Consider the following 11,600-nt stretch of genomic DNA (forward strand, 5'->3'; position numbering starts at 1 on the left):
GAAATGTGCTAGCTCCACAATGAAGTGCCAATAAAGAGGCAGTTTGCTTCACTGCTGTTTGCTGTTCCAATTCCCTCCGGGCTTAAAGAACTTTGTGATGCTATGTGATGCTAGAAGACTTTTGATAAATGTTCAATTTGGGTTGCCAAATCTTAGCACACAAGTATGTCCTTAGTATATACACGTTGAATTGATGAGTGGCATCCACTTGTCAAAAATGGCATGTATGAGATGATCTGAACTTTACAAAATCCCCAGATCTCAGTACAAGGGTTCTTATAGGGCATTAAGTCATACTGTTACCAGAATAGGAATTCTCTTCACCCTATTCCAACAAGTTGTCCTATTCAGGCTTATTTCTCCTATTAGATGCAAGTTCCTCGAGGGAAGGAGCCATTATGCTAATCTCTCTATTCCCCTTACCCTAAGTGCCCAGCCAGAATATGGGTTTATTTTTTTTTTTTTCAAGATCAAGAAGATCTTCATCTTCTTTTTTGTTTCTTAAGTTTGTATAAGTATAACATTTTTGACAGTACATATGCATAGGTAATTTTTTTTTTTTACAACCTTATCCCCTGTCCTACCTTTTCTTCCGGGTTTCCCCCTCCTTCCCTCCACCCTCTCCCCTAGATGGCAGGCATTCCCATACATCTTAAATATCTTATAGTATATCCTAGGTACAATATATATGTGCAGAACCCCATTCTGTTGTTGTTGCAAAGGAAGGATTGTATTCTCAAGGTATAAATAATCTGGGAAGAGAAACCAAACCAAACCAGACCAAACCAAACCAAAAACCAATGCTCCTAGTTTACACTCATTTCCCAGTGTCCCTTCTCTGGGTGTAGCTGATTCTGTCCATCATTGACCAATTGGAATTGGATCAGCTCTTCTCTATGTTGAAGATATCCACTTCCATCAGAATACATCCTCATTCAGTATCATTGTTGAAGTTTATAATGATCCCTCGTTTTACTCGTTTCACTCAGCATCAGTTGATATAAGTCTCTCCAAGCCTCTCCGTATTCCTCCAGTTGGTCATTTCTTACAGAACAATAATATTCCATAACATTCATATACCATAATTTACCCAACCATTCTCCAATTGATGGACATCCATTCATTTTCCAGGTTTAGCCACTATGACAAGGGCTGCCAGAAACATTTTGGCACACCTTTCCCTTCTTTAGTATATCCTTGGGATATAAGCCCAGTAGTAGCAGTGCTGGGTCAAAGGGTATGCACATTGTGATAACTTTTTGGGCATAATTCCACATTGCTCTCCAGAATGGTTGGATTCTTTCACAACTCCACCGACAATGCATCAGTGTCCCAGTTTTCCCACAGCCCCTCCAACGTTCATCGTTATTAGTTCCTGTCATCTTAGCCAATCTGACAGGTGTCCAATGATATCTCAGAGTTGTCTTAATTTGCATTTCTCTGACCAATCGTGGTTTGGAACACTCTTTCATATGAGTGGAAATAGTTTTAATTTTATCATCTGAAAATTGTCTGTTCATATCCTTTGACCATTTATCAATTGGAGAATGGCTTGATTTCTTATAAAGTCAAGTCAATTCTCTGTATAATTTGGAGATGAGCCCTTTATCAGAACCTTTAACTGTAAAAATGTTTACCCAATTTGTTACTTCCCTTCTAATCTTGTTGGCATTAGTTTTGCTTGTGCAGCAACTTTTTAATTTGGCGTCATCAAAATTTTCTATTTTGTGATCAATACTGGTCTCTAGTTCTCCCTTGGACAACAGCTCCTTCCTCCTCCACAAGTCCGAGAGGGAAACCATCCCATGTTCCTCCATTTTATTTATGATTTCGTTCTTTATGCCTAAATCTCGGACCCATTTTGTTCTTATCTTAGTATGGGGTGTTCAATGTGGGTCCATGCCTAGTTTCTGCCATACTAATTTCCAGTTTTCTCAGCAGTTTTTGTCATGTGACTTCTACCAAACATTTAAAGAACAATTAGCCCAATGTTATATAAACTATTTGGGAAAAGAGGGGATGAAGGAAGGTTGAAAACAGAAAGAAAACAATAGACCAATCTCCTTAATGAATATTGATGCTAAAATCTTAAATAAGATATTAGCAAAAAGACTTCAGAAAATCATCCGCAGGATAATACCCTATGATCAAGTAGGATTCACACGAGGAATACAGGGCTGGTTTAATATTAGGATAACTATTAGTATAATTAACCATATTAATAATCAAATTAATAAAAACCATATGACTTTGTCAGGAGATGCAGAAAAAACATTTGATAAAATACAAAATCCATTCCTACTAAAAAACACTTGAGAGTATAGGAATAAATGGACTATTCCTTAGAATAATCAGGATCAAATATTTCTTTATCCCCAAAAGACAACATCCATTCCTATTAAAAACACTTGAGGGTATAGGAATAAATGGACTATTCTTTAAAATAGTCAGGAGCATATATTTAAAACTATCAGTAAGCATCATATGTAATGGGGATAACCTGGAACCTTTCCCAGTAAGATCAGAAGTGAAACAAGGTTGCCCACTATCACCATTACTATTCAATAATGTATTAGAAATGCTAGCCTCGGCAATAAAAGTCGTGAAACAGATTAAGGGAATAATTTGCTATTGGCTAAGAAATAGATTAGTGGATCATTGGAACACCTTAGGTTCACAGGACAAAATAGTGTACAACTATAGCAATCTAGAGTTTGACAAACCCAAAGATACCAACTTTTGGGATAAGAATTCATTATTTGAAAAAAGCTGTTGGGAAAAATGGAAATTAGTATGGCAGAAATTAGATATGGACTCACACTTAACACCATATACCAAGGTAAGATCAAAATGAGTCCATGATTTATGCATAAAGAATGAGATCATAAATAGATTAGAGGAATATAGGATAGTTTACCTCTCAGACTTGTGGAAAAGGAAGGAATTTAGGACCAATGGAGAACTAGAGATCATTATTGATCACAAAATAGAAGATTTTGATTACATGAAATTAAAAAACTTTTGTACAAAAAAAACAAAAAAAAAACAAAAACAAAAAAACAAAACAAAAAAACTAATGCAAACAAGATTAGAAGGGAAGTAACAAATTGGGAAAATATGTTTACCGATGAAGATTTTGATAAAGGTCTCATTTCCAAAATATATAGAGAACGGACTCTAATTTATAAGAAATCAAACCATTCCCCAATTGATAAATGGTGAAAGGATAGGAACAGAAAATTTTTAGATGATGAAAGTGAAACGACTTCCATTCATATGAAAGAGTGTTCCAAATCACTCTTGATCAAAGAAATACCAATTAAGACTACTCTGAGATACCACTACACTTCTGTCATTTTGGCTAAGATGACAGGAAAAGATCATAATGAATGTTGGAGGGAATGCGGGAAAACTGGGACACTGAGGCCTTGCTGGTGGAGTTGTGAAAGAATCCAGCCATTCTGGAAAGCAATTTGGAACTATGCCCAAAAAGTTATGAAAGTGTGTATATACCCTTTGATTCAGCAGTCCTACTACTGGGCTTATATCCCAAAGAAATACTAAAGAATGGAAAGGGACCTGTATGTGCCAAAATGTTTGTGGCAGCCCTATTTGTAGTGGGTAGAAAATGGAAATTGAATGGATGCCCATCAATTGGAGAATAGTTGGGTGAATTATGCTATATGAATGTTATGGAATAGTATTGCTCTGTAGGAAATGACCAGCAGGGTGAATATAGAGAGGCTTGGAAAGACTTCCAATGAACTGATGCTGAGTGAAATGAGCAGAACCAGGAGATCACTGTACACTACAGCAATACTACTGTATGGAGAAATATTCTGATTGAAGTGGATATCTTCAACAAAGAGAAAATCTGATTCAGTTCCAGTTGAGCAATGATGGACAGAAACAGCTACACCCAGAGAAGGAACACTGGGAGTTGAGTGTAAACTGTTTGCACTATTGTCTTTCCACCCAGGTTACTTGTTCCTTCAGAATACAATTCTTACTGTGCAAGAAGAAGTTTGGTTTTCCACACATATATTGTATCTAGGATATGCTGTTAACACATTTAACATGTGTGGGATTGCCTGTCATCTAGGGAAGGGAGTAGAGGGAGAGAGGGGGAAATTTGGAAAAAATGAATACAAGAAATATTGTGGTAAAAAAATTACAAAATTAAAAAAAAAAAAAACGTAACCCAAAGTTTGCTAATAGTGAAACTTTCAAATGGCCAAGTTTCAATATTTTAGAATCTTCCAGCAATTCATTTGAAATTTTAAATAAATAAGCTTAAGTTTATTCACATCTTCTGGTCTAAGCAGAGGTCTAGTGCTGTTGGTCGAATTCACCTATTAGTCTTTTGATGTGAGCCAACTTGTTATGAAGATAATCACATCTGGATTTTTCTTCGTGGTAATTGGGACTAGCCTGATTGAGCTTCTGATATTCTTTTAAGACCTCTTCATGAAGAGTCTGATACTCTTTGGAGCCTGGAGAAAGACGCTGACGTTTTGCATCAAGTTTCCTAAACCTTGTGGCCACCGTCTCCATTCTGGCATGCAAAGTTCTATACTCATCATACTCTGTATTGAAGTCATCTGTATAATTCTGGCGTTGCTCATGTGAGCCAATAGCAATATATTTTATTAAGTAATCTGGCAGTTCAATAGTTGATGAAGGGTCAGTGGAGGTAGGGCCAACCTCTTTAACTCCATCATTTGAATCCAGACTAGAGCTATTTAGCTTGGCAATTTCCTCTTTCGTCTTAAGGTCTTTCCCCTTTTCCTCAATGGGCTGTTTTTGAATTGGGTCCTTTTCCTTATGTTTTTTAGATTTTTCTTTAGATTTTTTATGTGCCATTGAATGCTTGTCTTCCATGGGCTTTGCACCCTTCGACAGGATTGAATCAGGGGGTGGGATTTCCAAAGAAGTCCTAGAGGTATCTTTGTCCTGCTGGCGCTCAAAGATGCTACCATTTGGACTACAGCTGTCCATAGGTAGATCTTGAGTCCCCCTGCCTTCTGGAGTGCTAGGGGACTTGGAGCTAGACTTTGCAGTCTGAGGAGGATTTGAAACTGGAAGGTGGGTTGAAGGAAGAGGTGGTGGAGTTGGGCTGGCAGCAGTTGGAGGAGGAGGAGGAGGAGGAGGAGGAGGAGGAGGAGGAGGAGGAGGAGGAGAGGGAGGAGGTGATGGGGGTGGGGGTGGAGCCCCAGCATTTTTTTGAAGGGTAGAATTCAAATGACCGTTGCATGTTGGAGGAGCTCTCTTTGTCAGGTGAGATATCCGAGGTTTTTTATTCCTTAAAGGATCTATGAAATCTGAATCCAAGAGGCGTTTCTGAGAAGCAGAAGGCGCAGCCTCTTTCCTAGAACGTTGAGGAGCTTCTGAAGCGCTGGTGCTCGAGTCATTCTGGGGAGATGGATTCAATTTTCTCGATAGCACTAACTCCAGGGACTCTCTCTCTGTCTCATTGTATCCCGGCCAATCTTTTTGGAGCTCTTGAAATACAGAATCCTTTAAGGAATAAGAGAGGTCCTTGGGATTCAGCTTGGCCACCTGTTGAAGGATGGCTCCGAGGGAGTCCTTGTCTTTTGGAGAAACGCCATCTCTCTGTAATCGAGCCAAGAGTTCTGGTTTCTTGTAAGTCTTCAGGGCCAGGAGGTGAATCACCCTGGCCCTGTAGGGCCGCCCAGAAACACTGTCCTTCAGCTGGGTCTTCCGGAGGGTAGGTGCAGGCTCAATAGGAGCTGCCCTTTTTCTCTCGGGGGCTGCCTGTGGCCCAGCTGGAGGCGCTTTCCCAATTTCTTCTCTTCTTCCTGCAATGGGTCCGCCGGCTTTGCTAACGTTTGTCCCTGGGTTCCGGGATTCCTCTTCTGCCTGCCTCCTGCCTTCTCTTGGCACTTGAGAGGAGTCCTTTGTTGCCCTGACTGTAACTTGATCTTGAATAACTCCCAGGCAGTGGAGCTGTGAGGCCCCAGAAGGGGAGACAGTTTGGCGGACGCACTCAAAGCTTTCCTGAGGGTGATCTTTGCCAGGGGTGGACAGGGAGAAGCCAAAGTTCTGCACTTCCTTTGGACGATCCTTTTTGGGAATTCTGAGCAGCCCCTCGAATCCCTGGAACTGAATGGAAGGTCTGGAAGGAGTTCCATGCTTGTGGCTCTGGTAGGTCTCCAGCGCCCGGATCGCCGTGTCCGTGAGCTTCACGTGCACCACGGTGAGATTGTCCTGGCCCAGGCTCCCGCCAGATAAGCCGTAGCGCCGCTGCTCGCGCAGACCCCCCGCCGCCGGCCCCCCCGTCGCCATGTTAAGCTCCTCAGGAGGCTGCTGCTGCCGCTGCCGCTTCTGCTAGTGCTGCTGCTGCCGCTGCTTCTGAGGCCGCTGCTGCTGCTGCCGCTGCTTCTGAGGCCGCAGCTGCTGCTGCCGCTGCTTCTGAGGCCGCTGCTGCTGCTGCTGCTGCTGCCTCTGCTGCTGCTGCTGCCTCCAGCACAGCTCCCCGCGTTGGGCGCTAAATTGGAGTGTCCTGTCTGCTCTCAATTATAAGCCTTCTCTGGGAGGAGGATTTTTCTCTGCTTTTCCTTCCGTTCTTGCGAATCTTCTCTTGTCCAAGCGTCCCCAGTCAGCTCCACTGCAGAATCTGCAATTCCCTTCTTCCGGAATCCTGGCTCCTTAAATACTCCCGGAGAATGGGCTTACAGACCAATCAGCAAGCTCTTGCGAAGGTGTCAACTCCTTTAGAGGTGGCAACTGAAGGTGTCAACTCTGAGCTAGAGAACTGTTAAGTACTGACTTAGCCCCCAGGAAGGAACCTAACGGGAAATAGAGGGAGGAGATAGCGCTCATTGTATGAATCACTCTGATATGAAGGAAGGAAAAATGAAATGAGCAGAACCTGAAGAAATTATCCATAGTAAGCATTATTGCCAGAATGGTCAACAATGAAAGAAATAGATAATCTTTTTTTAAAATCATTTTTATCATTGATCCCTAATCAATCCAATGATCAAAGAGGACTATGAAGATCCCCTCAGGAAAATGTTATCCACCTCTGAGTGAAGATTAAAGTATGTTTAGTTTTACTTTATTATTATACTTGCCTTTTCTTTTGGGGGGAGGCAACACGGTTAATAGGTATTCCATGACCTTACATATATAATCGATAACACAACAGGTGGGGGAGGGTTTAGAAAGAGGAAGAGAATTACGACTCCATTTTTTTAAAGGAATGTTACAAAATGTACAAAAACAATTTTCTTCAAGAATAGCTAAATCTTTTCCAGCTGATCTTTTTTCATGATATTGCTGTTACTGTGTACAATGATCTCTTGAATTTAGTCACTTCACTTTGTATGAGGTCATAGAAGTCTTTCCAAGTTATCTGCAAACTAATGTGTTTGTCATTTCTTCTAGCACTATAGTATTCTGTCACAACCCTATACTACATCTTGTTCAGCCATTCCCCAACTAAAGGGCATCCCCTCAATTTCTAATTCTTTGCTATTATAAAATGATTTTTGGCCAATATTTTCTTCTGTGCTTCAAAGGAAGGGAACAGACAGTCGTAATTGTGGGCCACACCTGAAAATGTTTAACTGTCTATGAAAGCTAATTAAATAGCTGAGGGGTCAAGCTGAGCTGTATGATTTATTAGCCAAATAAAATGAGGCATGATAAATAGGTCAGTGGATCCCCCACTGATCAGTCAGCCCATAGATCCTGAATACAGAGTGAGACAGATTAAAAACAATTAATCAAATAAGATGAATTAATAAAAAAAAAAAAAAAAAAACTAAACACTTAACCAGGATACAAAATTAGGCAATCAGATTTCTAATTGGAGTAAAGATTCAGGATGTTCCAAATTTTTTGGGGGGGATATTAAACAAATACAATTCCCTAAAATAAGAAAAAGAGATGTCCTCTTCCTCCCTTCCAAGTGTTTATGAACAGTCAAAAACCATGGAAATGATAACTGACCAGATTGGGGTCAGTTTTCAGATAAAACATACCGGTTGATGAAGATAAACCCATGTGAGAAAAGTCCTTGCATAAATCTGTGATGGGCCAGGTTCCCTGGTCAACATAACCGACCTTTTCAGTTAAGGTCTAGGCTTAATAATCTAGTTTCCTGATCATGCAGGTCTAGATTCAGACAATGCAATGAGATTTCCCCCAATTCCCTTGACTGAGTAAAGTTTTCTCACAAGACATATCTTGGACTAGGCTAACTGAACAGAAAAGGAAATGTGCTAGCTCCACAATGAAGTGCCAATAAAGAGGCAGTTTGCTTCACTGCTGTTTGCTGTTCCAATTCCCTCCGGGCTTAAAGAACTTTGTGATGCTATGTGATGCTAGAAGACTTTTGATAAATGTTCAATTTGGGTTGCCAAATCTTAGCACACAAGTATGTCCTTAGTATATACACGTTGAATTGATGAGTGGCATCCACTTGTCAAAAATGGCATGTATGAGATGATCTGAACTTTACAAAATCCCCAGATCTCAGTACAAGGGTTCTTATAGGGCATTAAGTCATACTGTTACCAGAATAGGAATTCTCTTCACCCTATTCCCAACAAGTTGTCCTATTCAGGCTTATTTCTCCTATTAGATGCAAGTTCCTCGAGGGAAGGAGCCATTATGCTAATCTCTCTATTCCCCTTACCCTAAGTGCCCAGCCAGAATATGGGTTTATTTTTTTTTTTTCAAGATCAAGAAGATCTTCATCTTCTTTTTTGTTTCTTAAGTTTGTATAAGTATAACATTTTTGACAGTACATATGCATAGGTAATTTTTTTTTTTTACAACCTTATCCCCTGTCCTACCTTTTCTTCCGGGTTTCCCCCTCCTTCCCTCCACCCTCTCCCCTAGATGGCAGGCATTCCCATACATCTTAAATATCTTATAGTATATCCTAGGTACAATATATATGTGCAGAACCCCATTCTGTTGTTGTTGCAAAGGAAGGATTGTATTCTCAAGGTATAAATAATCTGGGAAGAGAAACCAAACCAAACCAGACCAAACCAAACCAAAAACCAATGCTCCTAGTTTACACTCATTTCCCAGTGTCCCTTCTCTGGGTGTAGCTGATTCTGTCCATCATTGACCAATTGGAATTGGATCAGCTCTTCTCTATGTTGAAGATATCCACTTCCATCAGAATACATCCTCATTCAGTATCATTGTTGAAGTTTATAATGATCCCCTCGTTTTACTCGTTTCACTCAGCATCAGTTGATATAAGTCTCTCCAAGCCTCTCCGTATTCCTCCAGTTGGTCATTTCTTACAGAACAATAATATTCCATAACATTCATATACCATAATTTACCCAACCATTCTCCAATTGATGGACATCCATTCATTTTCCAGGTTTAGCCACTATGACAAGGGCTGCCAGAAACATTTTGGCACACCTTTCCCTTCTTTAGTATATCCTTGGGATATAAGCCCAGTAGTAGCAGTGCTGGGTCAAAGGGTATGCACATTGTGATAACTTTTTGGGCATAATTCCACATTGCTCTCCAGAATGGTTGGATTCTTTCACAACTCCACCGACAATGCATCAGTGTCCCAGTTTTCCCACAGCCCCTCCAACGTTCATCGTTATTAGTTCCTGTCATCTTAGCCAATCTGACAGGTGTCCAATGATATCTCAGAGTTGTCTTAATTTGCATTTCTCTGACCAATCGTGGTTTGGAACACTCTTTCATATGAGTGGAAATAGTTTTAATTTCATCATCTGAAAATTGTCTGTTCATATCCTTTGACCATTTATCAATTGGAGAATGGCTTGATTTCTTATAAAGTCAAGTCAATTCTCTGTATAATTTGGAGATGAGCCCTTTATCAGAACCTTTAACTGTAAAAATGTTTACCCAATTTGTTACTTCCCTTCTAATCTTGTTGGCATTAGTTTTGCTTGTGCAGCAACTTTTTAATTTGGCGTCATCAAAATTTTCTATTTTGTGATCAATACTGGTCTCTAGTTCTCCCTTGGACAACAGCTCCTTCCTCCTCCACAAGTCCGAGAGGGAAACCATCCCATGTTCCTCCATTTTATTTATGATTTCGTTCTTTATGCCTAAATCTCGGACCCATTTTGTTCTTATCTTAGTATGGGGTGTTCAATGTGGGTCCATGCCTAGTTTCTGCCATACTAATTTCCAGTTTTCTCAGCAGTTTTTGTCATGTGACTTCTACCAAACATTTAAAGAACAATTAGCCCAATGTTATATAAACTATTTGGGAAAAGAGGGGATGAAGGAAGGTTGAAAACAGAAAGAAAACAATAGACCAATCTCCTTAATGAATATTGATGCTAAAATCTTAAATAAGATATTAGCAAAAAGACTTCAGAAAATCATCCGCAGGATAATACCCTATGATCAAGTAGGATTCACACGAGGAATACAGGGCTGGTTTAATATTAGGATAACTATTAGTATAATTAACCATATTAATAATCAAATTAATAAAAACCATATGACTTTGTCAGGAGATGCAGAAAAAACATTTGATAAAATACAACATCCATTCCTACTAAAAAACACTTGAGAGTATAGGAATAAATGGACTATTCCTTAGAATAATCAGGATCAAATATTTCTTTATCCCCAAAAGACAACATCCTTTCCTATTAAAAACACTTGAGGGTATAGGAATAAATGGACTATTCTTTAAAATAGTCAGGAGCATATATTTAAAACTATCAGTAAGCATCATATGTAATGGGGATAACCTGGAACCTTTCCCAGTAAGATCAGAAGTGAAACAAGGTTGCCCACTATCACCATTACTATTCAATAATGTATTAGAAATGCTAGCCTCGGCAATAAAAGTCGTGAAACAGATTAAGGGAATAATTTGCTATTGGCTAAGAAATAGATTAGTGGATCATTGGAACACCTTAGGTTCACAGGACAAAATAGTGTACAACTATAGCAATCTAGAGTTTGACAAACCCAAAGATACCAACTTTTGGGATAAGAATTCATTATTTGAAAAAAGCTGTTGGGAAAAATGGAAATTAGTATGGCAGAAATTAGATATGGACTCACACTTAACACCATATACCAAGGTAAGATCAAAATGAGTCCATGATTTATGCATAAAGAATGAGATCATAAATAGATTAGAGGAATATAGGATAGTTTACCTCTCAGACTTGTGGAAAAGGAAGGAATTTAGGACCAATGGAGAACTAGAGATCATTATTGATCACAAAATAGAAGATTTTGATTACATGAAATTAAAAAACTTTTGTACAAAAAAAACAAAACAAAAACAAAACAAAACAAAAAAACTAATGCAAACAAGATTAGAAGGGAAGTAACAAATTGGGAAAATATGTTTACAGATGAAGATTTTGATAAAGGTCTCATTTCCAAAATATATAGAGAACGGACTCTAATTTATAAGAAATCAAACCATTCCCCAATTGATAAATGGTCAAAGGATAGGAACAGAAAATTTTCAGATGATGAAAGTGAAACGACTTCCATTCATATGAAAGAGTGTTCCAAATCACTCTTGATCAAAGAAATACCAATTAAGACTACTCTGAGATACCACTACACTTCTGTCATTTTGGCTAAGA

The 11,600-nt window shown here is 39.2% G+C and overlaps 1 pseudogene; it reads right to left on the bottom strand.

The window, feature by feature from the left end:
* Positions 1 to 4,329: 4,329 nt before the first annotated feature.
* LOC141543829 (RNA polymerase II elongation factor ELL2 pseudogene) lies at positions 4,330 to 6,306 on the bottom strand (annotated as a pseudogene).
* Between the last annotated feature and the right edge of the window lie 5,294 nt (positions 6,307 to 11,600).

Source organism: Sminthopsis crassicaudata, chromosome 5, assembly GCF_048593235.1.
Source record: "Sminthopsis crassicaudata isolate SCR6 chromosome 5, ASM4859323v1, whole genome shotgun sequence".
Taxonomy (NCBI): domain Eukaryota; kingdom Metazoa; phylum Chordata; class Mammalia; order Dasyuromorphia; family Dasyuridae; genus Sminthopsis; species Sminthopsis crassicaudata.